The 13,258-nt window shown below is 37.6% G+C and overlaps 1 long non-coding RNA gene across 1 annotated transcript in view; it reads left to right on the top strand.

Annotated features, from left to right (window-relative positions):
* The first annotated feature begins 2,563 nt into the window (after window positions 1-2,563).
* LOC137770331 (uncharacterized) overlaps window positions 2,564-13,258 on the top strand; it is a 76,098-nt gene continuing 65,403 nt past the window's right edge. The window contains exon 1 of the long non-coding RNA XR_011075163.1: window positions 2,564-2,634. This is a non-coding gene — a long non-coding RNA (uncharacterized lncRNA). The remainder of the gene's footprint in view (window positions 2,635-13,258) is intronic.

The following is a 13,258-nucleotide window of genomic DNA, read 5'->3' as shown; positions in this document are numbered from 1 at the left end:
AAATCTAATATGAAAATAATATATATTGGTATAAAATTGTTCATATATTTTTTCGTACTATTTTATCCATACAACTCCTAGTTGGTGGACTGCAATATATTTAATGTGATCATTTTGTTGCAAAAGAGGCTGGGGTTCACAAGACTGATAGAGTGATTTTCTCAGGATAACTGTATTTCCTAAGTGGTCTCGAAATCGAATAACCAAGGGCAAAACTGTGCTGAAGCAGTGGAGTAAGATTTGGAAAATTCCACTCTCTTAGAAAATAAAAAGCCTGAGTTAGAATTCCCTACTACCTCATTTGGAATAAAGCAACTATGGTATATTATTTTTAGGTCATTGGGTCATTAGTAGTAAATCAACAAATTCACCTAATGAAGTAAATTTTTTTTTCTTTTCCATTATGGTTTATCACAGGATACTGAATATAGCTCCCTGTGCTATACAATAGGACCTTGTTGTTTATCCATCCTATATATAATAGTTTGCATCTGCTAGTCCCAGATTGTCTCAATAAATTTTGAATGCTGAATGAGTCCAAAATGGTTCTCATTTATGTGAGAATCAGAGGAATTACAGCTTAGAATATTTACTCTAGGACACAGTCCAGTTTATCAGAAAGTTCTTAGCATTTTGATCAATCATTTAAAATGTTTTTGGGAATTCAGATATAAACTAGAAGTTTTCATACAGTAGTAGTTTTTCAGTAACCTTTCAGTGAATGAAATATACATTTTAATCCAAATGGTGTTGCCTTAGTTTCATTATCATTTAAAATCTGTTTGAGGTTTACCTATTTCCAAATAGTAAAATTGCTCTCCAGAAGAACTGAAGATCTCATTTATGTTAATTGGCTATGAATCTATTCCTATTTTCAGTTATTGTCAAGTGAACATTCTTAACTACTCAATTACTGGGTTAAAAATCTAAGTGCAAACTTCTTAATATAGAGCACAATTATTTTATTTCACTAATGAATCAGAAGACATTTTGGATATTATAATAAGCATTCCAATGAAAACAAACCCAATAAGTTATATGAATATTTTTTAATGTTGTTAGATTCTGTGATATCAACAAATGTGGGGAACACATAGTGTTGGTACCCTCTTTCACTCTTACTTAATGCCAACATAAGCATCTTCTAACTGGTGATTACTTCTCTGGAAATATTTCCAATCATTGTACTTTCATACCTTTTCCATACAGAGTATCACTGATCTTTGAAGCAAATACTGATTCTAGAATTTCTACTTCTTGATATTGCACTTTCAGGAAAAATTATCTGAATGTGCCCGATAGTAGAAAAAGTTAAAAATCAACCAACTCTACCTAGTATATCCATTCAGTTTATTGTCAGCGTTTATCTTAAATTTTCCTTTCTTGTGAAGCCTAATATTCTATCAGCTTTGGATTCATCACTCTCATCAACTACCTTAAACAATAATTACTGTTGTATTGAAGTTAGTCATTTAAATTCATGCTAAATGTATAGTACTTAAATAAGATACCGGACATCATATACATTCATAAAATTTCTTTCATCTGTCAACTGTATTTCATCGCATTACAGATATTTGAATCCATCTCATAGCGCTAGGTGGACAGGAAGAGAGAGAAACTGGCCTTACTTCTAAAATCCAAGACAAGGGGGAAAACAAGCAAAATCATGGTTAGAGAGAAAGTATCTTAAAATAATCAACTTCTGAATTGCAGCAATTCCTGAAATAGTTTTCCTTACATATTCCTAAAAATTTTATTGCTCCTGTGCTACCTCCTGACAGGACTCTGTTGGGTCAGAATAGAAATGCATACAAATCCTTAGGTCAGGCTCTTATGCACAATGCTAGAGAAGTTAGGTTTCCCAAGATTTTTTCCACCTAGCTTTATTAAGGCAGAATTGACAAATAAAAATTGTATCTATTTACAGCGTACAAATATAAAATGGAATATTATTCCCAAGATTACTTAAGATCACACAGAGGTGAGTGTGGTTTGCAGTCTTCCCATCTCCTTCCACCAGCCTCAGGTATCGGGAGATTTCTTCCCTTCCTCACTTCCTTGCATAAAAACCACACTTTCACCATTGTCAAATCGCAGAGGAGGCAAGGTTCACGGATATTCTCAAGTTGTTTAATCTATGCAACCTAATTAGTGGCTAGAAATCCTATTGGTCTTTCTGTTCCTTTCACACCCTCTATTCTTGCCCAATTAGGTTAGGTGGGCGCTGGTTCTGGGGTCTTGTCCCCACAGAACCACATCAGCCGGGCCTCACAAATCTGTTTTCTAGAGATTTCGGAGTCGCCATACTCTAGCCCCAGCCCGACCTTTTCTTCCCCTCAGCTCAAGAACACCTTACCTCCCTCCTCTCTCCAGCCTCTCAGGGTTTTTACCAGAGGTGAAATCGCGTCCTCCCGCTCTTCTCAGGAGAAAATTCCCGCCCACTGGACACCTGACCTCTGACCTTGAGCTCAGTGCTTTCATTGGCCAGCCGGGCCAGGCGTCGCCCCACCCCGCCCTCTTGCCCCGCCCCTCGGGATGAGGGCACTTCCGTCTGCGGTGGCCCACATCCTGGGACGCCCAGGCAGGAGACGGCCCGAGCACGTGATGTGGTCAGCGCCGAGGTTCTCACGGGTGAGCAAACCTTCGCGGCACAGGATGGACAGTGACCGTGGGGATGGTGGCGGGAAGCTCGGAGGAGCCGGTGTGAAAAGTCGCGACGGCCGCAGGAGTCTGGAATTCTTTGGTGTGGCTGCGCCGAACGCGGAGGGACCAGATGAGGGCAAGGGCAGAGGCGTGCCAGAGGGCAGATGAGAGGATTTAGCAGCCAGATTCAGGGGCAAAGGAAAGCAAAAGGGAGGAGGCAAACGTGACTCCAGACATGTCTGGCTAGGTGATGGTCGTGCCTTGGCAGAAGAACCTTCGAGGAGGGGCAGGAAGACAACGAGTTAGACTGGGGAAATGCAAATTGTATAGCTTGATCACAGCCGCCCTTTCACCGACAGACTCATTTAGGAGTCCGACAGACTCATTTAGGAGTCCCTTGATCCACCCGAGAAGGAAGAAGACTTGTCCCTTTCTCTCCATTTCTTTTTTTTTTTTTTCCTTAATTAATTAATTAATTTATTTATTTATTTTTGGCTGTGTTGGTTCTTCGTTTCTGTGCGAGGGCTTTCTCTAGTTGCGGCGAGCGGGGGCCACTCTTCATCGCGGTGCGCGGGCCTCTCACTGTCGTGGCCTCTCCCGTTGCGGAGCACAGGCTCCAGACGCGCAGGCTCGGTAGTTGTGGCTCACGGGCTTAATTGCTCCGCGGCATGTGGGATCTTCCCAGACCAGGGCTCGAACCCGTGTGCCCTGCATTGGCAGGCAGATTCTTAACCACTGCGCCACCAGGGAAGCCCTCTCTCCATTTCTTAAGTCCTGCCTTCCTGACATAGCTTGGCCTTTGATTCCTTCCCAGAGGATTGCAAGAAGTAACATAGACTTATTTAGTTTACTAACACATGGGTTTCTTTCAAGTTAATTATTAACGAAATACTAATTATGAAACTCAGTGGTTAAGCCACAGTAAATTACCTACTTCATTCTACGTTGTAGAGGTTTGTGCAGTTTGCTACAGTGATACGGATTTTATGTTTAGCAAGAATCAATTGTAAAGGTGTTCATCTGGCATTCAGTTATGTTAATTATTCTGTGTTCTTGGATGTATACCTTTTATTAAACCAATTTTACTTTAATTTTGCAAAAATTACAAAAGTAACACGAAGTAGTTATACTCATCATAACCAGTAAAATTATCCGAAGATGGATACAGAAAAAGTAATCTCTGTTACCACCCCAACTCCCAGGTAGATGATGTTAACAATCTGGGGTGTATCTTTTCACACTTTCCTGCATGTTCATACAAATTTATACAGGTATACATGCACAAAATAGTTTGGCCAATTATATAAAAATGGGTTACTTACTTCCCTCACTAAACAATACATCCTGAACAACCTTCCAGATCAAGACCTACAGATTTAACTCATTTTTAAACAGCCACATATTTCATAGTAAGGATGTGCCATAATTTATCCAAACTTTCTACTGCTGATGGATTTTAACAGATTGTTTCCAGTTTTTTACCTTGAAAATAATACCGCAGTAAGAATTCTTGGACATATGGTCTTGAATATTATTGCTGTTATTTCTATGGTATATATTTGTGTTGTTCTGCTGACTCACGTAAGTGAGAGCATTTCAGATTTAATAGATATTGCCAATTTACCTCCCAAAAATTTATGCATTTTATGTTAACAGTGCCTGAGAGGAACCATTTTCCTGAATACTCAACAGAAATGAATATATTGCTCTTTTAATATTTTTGCTGATCTAATACGTGAAAAATACTATCTTGTTTTAATTTGCATTTCTCTGATGGCTGCTGAGATGAAGCACTTTTTAGAAGTTTATGAGCCCTTTGGATTTCTTCTTCAAGGAACTAATTGCCCAGGAATTGTGTGTGTCTGTGTGTATGAGATCACGCAGTTTTTCTATTGAGTAGGTTGTCTTTCTGAAGATCTTGAGTATAGGTATATTAGTTAATATCAAGTTTGGCTGTGTAAAAACCAGAAAATTCCAAAATAATATAAAATTTATTTCTCTTTCATGTAAATGAAGCATAGAGGTAAAAGGTTCAAAACTGATATGGCAGCTGTCCTCACAAAGTCCTCAGGGACTTACCTTCCAGCTCATTACTCTGATATTCCTAGTTTGTGATCCTTGTTTTCATGGTCTCAGGTGACAGTATCTATGTTTCAGGCATCAGGATGGAGGAAGGAATGAAAAAGAAGAGAGACCAAAAGCACAATGTCCCTTTATATAATCTGTAATTTAAATTGTGAAATACAATGTTCATGTAGAAAAGTCCATAAGACAATGTGTAGTTTAAAAATTATTTTAAAGAAACATCCATGCAAACTCTACTCAGAAACAGAGCATTACAAGAATTTCAGGAGCTCTCTGTTTCCTTTTCTAATCATAACTCTCCCTAGAGGAATTCTCCTCCTAGATCTAGAGATTACTATAATCCTGATTTATGATAATCATTACCTTGCTTTTCTTTAAAGTTTCACCCAAGTATGCATTTCTAAATGATATAGTTTTGCCTATTTTTGAATCTTACTGTTTGTGTTAGTTTGGTTCTTGCTTTTTCCATTCAGTGGATGTTCTTGTACGTATATATGTTAATTCAATTTCATTGTTGAACTACTCCCTTCATATAAATATACCTCAACTTGTTTATCCATTCTATTATTGATGGATCTTTGGATTATTAGTTTTGGGCAATTACAAATAATGCTGCTGTCAATATCCTTGTACATGTATCTTAGAACACATATACCATTCTCTAGAATATAAATTTAGGAATGAATTTCTTGATTATTGAGAAATGTGCATATTTTTACATTTAATTCAAGAATGCCAAATTGTTTTCCAGAATGATTATACCAGTTTACATTCCCACCAGCAACGTTTGAGAGTTCCTGTTGCTCTATATTCTCATTGACCCTGATCAATTTCATTCTATTTAATTTTGAGAATCTGGTAAGTATCTAGCTGTCTTTTAAGGAAGGTTCCCGTAAGCTTCCACATGACACTTCTGCTTACCTCTCATTGGCCAGGCCCTAGTCACATGGTCAGTCCTCTCTGTAATAAAGGTTAGAAGATTCAGGTTTTATTCTGGACAGTCATGTGCATAGTTACAACTTGGAGATTCTATTACTAAAATAGGAAGGAGAGAACAGATCTGGGGGACATACATAGTAGTCTCTGCCACATTAAGAATAATAATTTAAAAACAGCTAACTTTTATTGAGCATTTACTATGTGACAAACACTATTATAAACACTTTGCCACTCTTTATAAACTAGATACCATATTACAAACCCCAGTTTACAGATAAGAAAACTGGGACATTGAGAACTTAAGTATCTAATTTAAGTAGTGTTAAGCTAGAAAGTATGAGACAGAATTGCAAACCCAGACAGTCTGGTTCAGAATCCATGCTTTTAGCTAGGCCATACACTCTTTAAAAGGAATATTTGTTCTTGGTCTGCTATATGTTTTGCGAATGTTTTCTCTTTGCTTATCTTTGGAAATTTCTAAAAGTTTTCTTTATATATCTACAGTGAATTTTATCATATCTAAATCATCTGTATTTTTTCTCAGTAATGTTTCTGCATAGTTTCTAAAATTATGCATTTAAAGAGAATCTTAGGACAATTACTTTTCCCCATAAGTTTTAATTCACCATTATTTGCTCCATTATTATTTTGAATCCAGGTGGAAATAAATGTTTAGATACACTTGAATATAAACTAAGTTGAGGAGCCATAAAGGAAGGGGGGAAAGCTCCCTTTCTATCCAGATTAATTCCACACATTTGAGGAAATCTCCCGTGATGATGTTAAGCTTCATTGTTATATTCACATGCTGTGCTGTCGAGGCCATAGTAATAATGTTCAATGTTTTTGAGAACGTACTTTGTGCCAGGCACAATACGAAGCACTGAAGATGCAAAAATAAGGAAAACAAATCTTTACCTTTAAGAAGCTCACAAATCCTTGTCTGAGGTGGTTTTTCATCTCTTCAGACAATTCTATACACTGCTGCCAGGATGATATTTCTAAAACAACTAACTGAGAATATCATTCTGCTGCACATTCTTTCATCTTTCTCTCACATACAGGATAAAATCTGAAATCCTTACCAAGGAACGACTACTCACTCAACCCCATTTACTTTGCAACCCTGAACCGCTGGCCATTCTCTGAACATCTCCCAGATCCTCCCACTTCCAAGTCTTTGTTCCTGCTGTTTTATTTTGTTTTCTGATCACATGTTGAAACCCAATTTATTCTATAAGGTTCAGTTCAAATGTTTCCTCCTCCCACTGATACTTTTAGAATTAGTTGTTACCTTTTCAGCACTCTTAGAGTTTTTGTCAATATCCCACTTTGGGAAATGTTCATGCTTTGGTTTATAATTGTTTTGTTTGTGTCTGCTTCCCCCACTAGACTGCGGTCTTCCTGAGATGGTAGACCATGGACCGTGTCTTAATTATATACTTTGTAACTAGCACAATGCTTTATCTAGAATAAGCTCTGAAATGAATATTTAATTTACTTAAAATCTGGCACTAGGTCATTTTGAAATAATAGCTATCAAAAAAATTTTTTTTGGTATTTTTAGGTTTTTGATGTTTTTGCAAGAGCACTAATGTGTATGAAATATTACACACACACACACACACACCAGCCAAAGGGAACATGACATGAATATGGCAGATAATCATCTTGAAACAGAATTGCAGATTAGTCTGAAACTGCTAATGGAGAAAATCTGGATATATGAAATGAAATAATATTGCACAAATGTGTTGCATAAGTAGCTTATTGTCTTGTTTGCTAATTTATGGGTGTAGCCTCACATACTATCTTTTGATCAGTAAGGGACTATTTCACATAAATAGATTGAGAGCAAACATTTTAGCACAACATATTTAATCTAATTAACCTAGATAATAGTGCTAGAAAAGAGCTGTGGTAGCATCAGCATGTAAAGAAATTTTCTCAAGTATAGAAGAGAAACCTAACATTTCATATTCACTAGTTTACTTTTTTTTTCACATAAAGAAGCCAAATGTTATTGTAGCTTATTTTTGCAACATTTGTCTCTATAAACACTATCACTTTTCTCTGTTCCACATGTCCAACCCCTCAACATTTTTCTAATTATGAGCCATCTCATACCTCACATGTTTATCAGATCTTTCACACGCATTGAAAATTCACATAAGTGAAGTTTCTGGCCAGGATGAAAACTTTATCCATGCTTATATTTGACTCTGTACCCACCAAAGAAAACACAGGCTGGAATAAACAGTTATGCTTGAGTGTCCATTTCCTTAGGAAAAATGAAAAAGCCAACTCTACACTTTAATATTTCCCTGGGTAACATTTACCCTAACACCTTTCATACTGTTACCGAACCAAACTTGGCTCCACTCACCCTTATGCAGTAAAGCCAATCTACTGACACCAGGTTGTGGTAGAGGAAGGTGCAGCATTTACTGCAGGGCACCAAGGAAGGAGTTCAAGACAGCTAGTGCTCCAAAAAGCCAGAACTCCCCCAATGGGTTTCAGCAAGGCATTTTAAAAGGCAAAGTGAGGGAGGGACATCCCAGGGTATGTGATAAGCTTGTGCACAATTCTCTGATTGGTTGATAGTGAGGTAACAGGGCATGTGACAGGGGCCAACATTATCAATCCTTAGGCGCCAGTAGGTCTGGGGGCTACGTGCTTATGATCATCAAGTAGTTAATTTCTTCCATTTGCTGGTGGTTTTACCATCTGTAAAACAACTCAGGAAATATGCATCAGATACTGTTATGTAGGTACTTCAGAGAGGAGTTAAAGCAGAGGATATGGGGGAGAAGTCTGTCCTGGGAAGGCCCCATAAGGTCCTGCTCAGTTATAACACTTCATGGTCCAGTGAGGTTAAGCGATTTGCCCAAAATTACATAGGTAGGTCTAGAACACAAGTCTTCTGACTTCAACCAGTGAGGTGTAATTGTTCAGTCACTGATTTATCCATCAATTATTTTTAAGCGTATATTATATGGAGGAACCATGCTAGTTGGGGAGAGCAGATGATTCTACTCTGTCACTGTGGCAGGGAAAAGAAGACATTCACATAAGTAACTAGTTATTCCCTCAGAAAATTAATGTCCTGAGAGTTATGGGAGTATAAAAAGGAGAAAATGTTGTATTATTTTTTTAAAGATTGATTGATTGATTGATTGATTGCTATGTTGGGTCCTCGTTTCTGTGCTAGGGCTTTCTCCAGTTGCGGCAAGCGGGGGCCACTCTTCGTTGCGTTGTGCGGGCCTCTCACTATCGTGGCCTCTCTTGTTGCGGAGCGCAGGCTCAGTAGTTGTGGCTCACAGGTCTAGTTGCTCCGCAGCATGTGGGATCTTCCCAGACCAGGGCTCGAACCCATGTCCCCTGCATTAGCAGGCAGATTCTCAACCACTGCACCACCAGGGAAGCCCCTGTTGTATTATTTTAACAAATAAGTTGTAGAGATACAGAAGAATAATTGATTAGGTAACTCATTTAGATATTTCACCAGATTAACCACAACTATGGGAAATCTAGCTGTTTGAGCCACAAAAGCCATAACAGTACTACTATGTACCTAATGAAAAATGAACCAACTTATAAAATAAATAACTTCCTAAGGTCTAAATTTGAAAATTCAAACTATAATTAGTTATAACAAATGTCACAAATATCTAAGGTAGCCAATATCATACTTATAAAAGGTGGGAAAATGATTACTTCTCTTTTTCTCTCCAGAAGAAGTCTTAATATTGTTTGAGGCATCCTTGATTGTATTTATGCTTTATATTTTTTAAATGGAGGAGATTGGGCATTAAACTAAATTTGGGAAGAGGATATTACATTAATAGTTACATTTCCAAATGCAGGAAAAATAATTATATGAAAAACTGAGGGAGTGCTTTTCCCATAAATCAAAAGATTTGAATTGTAAACAGCAATTCTCACCACTTCATATTTTATTCTATTTTATTTTATTTTTCCTTATTTTTCTATTTATTTGATATTTCATAGATATTCCCGCCATCCAGAACTAACAAATATTCAATTTTTGTATTATTTATTTCAAATAGGTTTTGTTTTGTTTTTTAGTAACAAAGGATGTAATTAAGGTCTACTTTTTAACCTATCTCTATCCTATTCCTCAACTTCCCTTTCAGACCACTTCATATTTTGAATTTAGACCCAATCTTGTACTTTAGAATATAAATTAATTTAACAAATAATTTTTTAACAGCTACTATGTGCTCAGTATGTACAAAGTTAATAGGAAGTTAAACAACTTGTATTGTCTTTTACAGGAAAAAAAAGAACAAAAAGAAAAATAGCTGGAAGCAAAAACAACTAACACTATTTGACCTCCTTCTCCTTTAAATACTTTCCTCTTTTGACTTCTAGCTTTCTGGTTTCTCTCACCTCTTCTGGACCTGCAATCTCCATAATTTGGGGAGAAAATATTAACTATAAAATCAGTCTCATTGGTTCCACTACAAATATACGCTATGCAACTTCATCTCGTCCTTCAATGCCAATTATCAATCATTATTTCCTTTCATTTTCTTCCTATCTATCTATCTATCTATCTATCTATCTATCTAGAGAGTCAGTATGTGCCAACAATGTCCTAGATGTGAGAAATAACTTCAAACAAGACAATGTCTGTATCTTTAGGCCCCTTATCATATTCCAACAACACCTAGACCAGTGGTTCTCAAATGGAGGTATTTTTGTCTCCCAGGGGGGCATTTAAGTATGTCTGCAGACATTTTTGGTTGTCGCAACTGGGGGAAAGGCTGCCACTGCCATCTAATAGGTAGAGTCCAGGATGCTGCTAAACATTCTAAAAAAGAGAGGAAAACCCCACATCTTCCCTAAAAAAGATTGAATTATCCTGTCCCAAAACATCAATAGTGCCAAGGTTGAGAAATCCTGATATTAACTAACTAAAGACTAAACTATTTCCACACTTTTCTAGTCATATATATAAAACCTACCTCATTCCTTGCAGATGGCTTCACATTCTTCTTGAATGAGAAGTTATGTTCCTTCACTTTTCTCTTTTTGTCTCAAAATGCCTAGGTAGCCTCATTTGGCATTTTCTTACTCTCTTCTTTCTATGGATAAGTATTTCTCTTTCTTTTCAAGACTATTTTCATTCAATACTTATGCCCTACCTTATTCCCCAAATTATGCTACCTACAAAAATGCATTCTGTATCACAGAATAAAAACAGATAAGAAATCAGGCAAAGAGTACTGTTCCCCTTGGATTCTTATTTATTTATTATTTATTTTTAATTTTTAAAAAATTTTTTGATTTTTTTTATTAGAATGAGACAGTTCAGCATCAAGTCTCTCTTTTTTAAAATTTTATTTATTTTTGGCTGCGTTGGGTCTTCGTCGCTCTGCGTGGGCTTTCTCTAGTTGTGGTGAGTGAGGGCTACTCTTCATTGCAGTGCGCGGGCTTCTCATTGTGGTGGCTTCTATTGTTGCGGCGAACGGGCTCTAGGTGCGTGGGCTTCAGTAGTTGTGGCATGCGGGCTCAGTAGTTGTGGTTCACGGGCTCTAGAGCACAGGCTCAGTAGTTGTGGGGCACCAGCTTAGTTGCTCCGCAGCATGTGGGATCTTCCCAGACCAGGGATCAAACCCGTGTCCCCTGCATTGGCAGGTGGATTCTTAACCACTGTGCCACCAGGGAAGTCCCTCACCTTGGATTCTTTATCTCATCCCCACTCACCTTCTCCAGAATTTAGTTCATAGCTTGTTTCCTCTCGTGTACATCGTCATTCTCTCTGCTGTATTGCATTTTCACTGTGTCCAAAGTCTGATTAATTATATTCTGTCCTAAAATATTCTCTAAAACTTATTTTGATCGTTTTACTTTTTAACTTTTCTGTATCCCCTAGGACTCCTAGACTGCTGTAATTTTCTCCTACTGTTCTCCTGGCCTCTAATGTAGTCTGCTTAGTGCTGTAGAATTTAGATTATGTCCACTATTTTCATTAGAGTCCTTCAGTAGTCAACCAATGCTTATACATAATAACTATGCCATATCAAGCATCTTCTATTTATAAGGTGCTATGCTTGGAACTTGACTCAAGTTAGTAGTATCTCAATCATATAAAAGAGAAACTGAGGTTAGGTGGCGTCAAAACTATATGGCTAGGAAGTGCGGAGCCAGGTTTCAAATCCATGGCAGTCTTATGCCAAAGTCATACATTTTACTGAACTCTTCATTCCCTAAGGAATCAAGTCTAAGCTCCTTAGTTGGGCCTTCAGGATTCTTTGTGATCTGGCTCCAAACTTTTTCCAGTTACTGCTGACCTTCATCTACCCCACACTCTTGTTAAAGTGGTGTTGTTTTCTTCATATTCTCTTTGCTTTCTTTTCTTCTATTTGCTCTCACTTGTATCATACCCTCTGTCTATGTTATCCTTCTCATACAACTCTAAAGGTCCAAATACCCACCCACCTTTCAAGCCCAGCTCAAACTTCCCAGATGAATTCTGTAATCTTCTCTGAGCCTCCCTTCCTTCCTTCCTTCCTTCTTCCTTCTTCCTCCCTCCTTCCTCCTTCCTTCTTCCTTCCTTCCTCCCTCCCTCCTTCCTTCCCTCCCTCCTTGCTTCCTTCCTTCCTTTCCCCCTTCCTTCCCCCCTTCCTTCCTTCCTTCCTTCTTTCCTTTTATCCCCCTGGTGGAGCTTTCCTCACTTTCAGATTTTGTTATCATTAATCATATGTATGCTTTTTGCCCTCCTTTAGAGCAGGGAACTTGTTATGTAATAGTAACATACTTTTGTGTAGAATTTTACAAAAACTCTTTTATACATGCTAAGAACCTGGCAAAGAGTAGGAGCTCAATAAATGTTTGTTTGTTTGTTTGATTCTAATCTGCACAGCAATTCTCCAAGGTGTGATTATACTTTACAAAAGATAAGGGAACTGAGGCTCAGAGAGATCAAGAGACCTGCCAAAGAGCAAAATTGTTCTAAGCTCTAGCCCAAGAGTTATGTCTCCAATTAAGGGCTCTTTCTACAACACTACCTATGGCTTCTGAGTTTGGTTCCCCCCCATATATTCTAGCACTTTACCTTGGTCTGAGTAGTTATTGAATATGTTCTGAATGAATGAGTAAATGTCTGTTAAGAACATATCCTTTCAGTTTGAGAATCATGAGAGATTTATTGGCCACCAGGAATAAGAGCACTTCAGGATGTGACTCATCCCCATACATGGTATTTATTGTTCATTTAGGCAGAAGGAAAAACAAACGCTCCCATTCTGATAAAATATCTTAGGCAACATTAGGTTGAAGTCTGTATTATCCAGTTAGAAACACCAGTACCACACACCTTTAACAAACAAGTTTCTTTATGTTATTTAAAATCAGTGAGTAGGAAGAAAATGGGAGAGTAATTTTTCAATTTTTGTTTTTTATTTTTATGTAGCCAAATTTATCATTCTCTTTCTTACTGTTTCTGCTTTTAGGGTCATGGTTAGAAAGGCCACCTCCATTCCAAAGATTCAAGTATGTTTTCTTCTGTTTTAATCATGTCATCCTTTACGTTTAGAATCTCTGGGATTATGTGTGTGTG

Source organism: Eschrichtius robustus, chromosome 10 (assembly GCF_028021215.1).
Source record: "Eschrichtius robustus isolate mEscRob2 chromosome 10, mEscRob2.pri, whole genome shotgun sequence".
NCBI classification, from domain to species: domain Eukaryota; kingdom Metazoa; phylum Chordata; class Mammalia; order Artiodactyla; family Eschrichtiidae; genus Eschrichtius; species Eschrichtius robustus.
The sequence above is the reverse complement of the archived record's forward strand: the minus strand, read 5'-3'. Positions and strand labels throughout refer to the sequence as shown.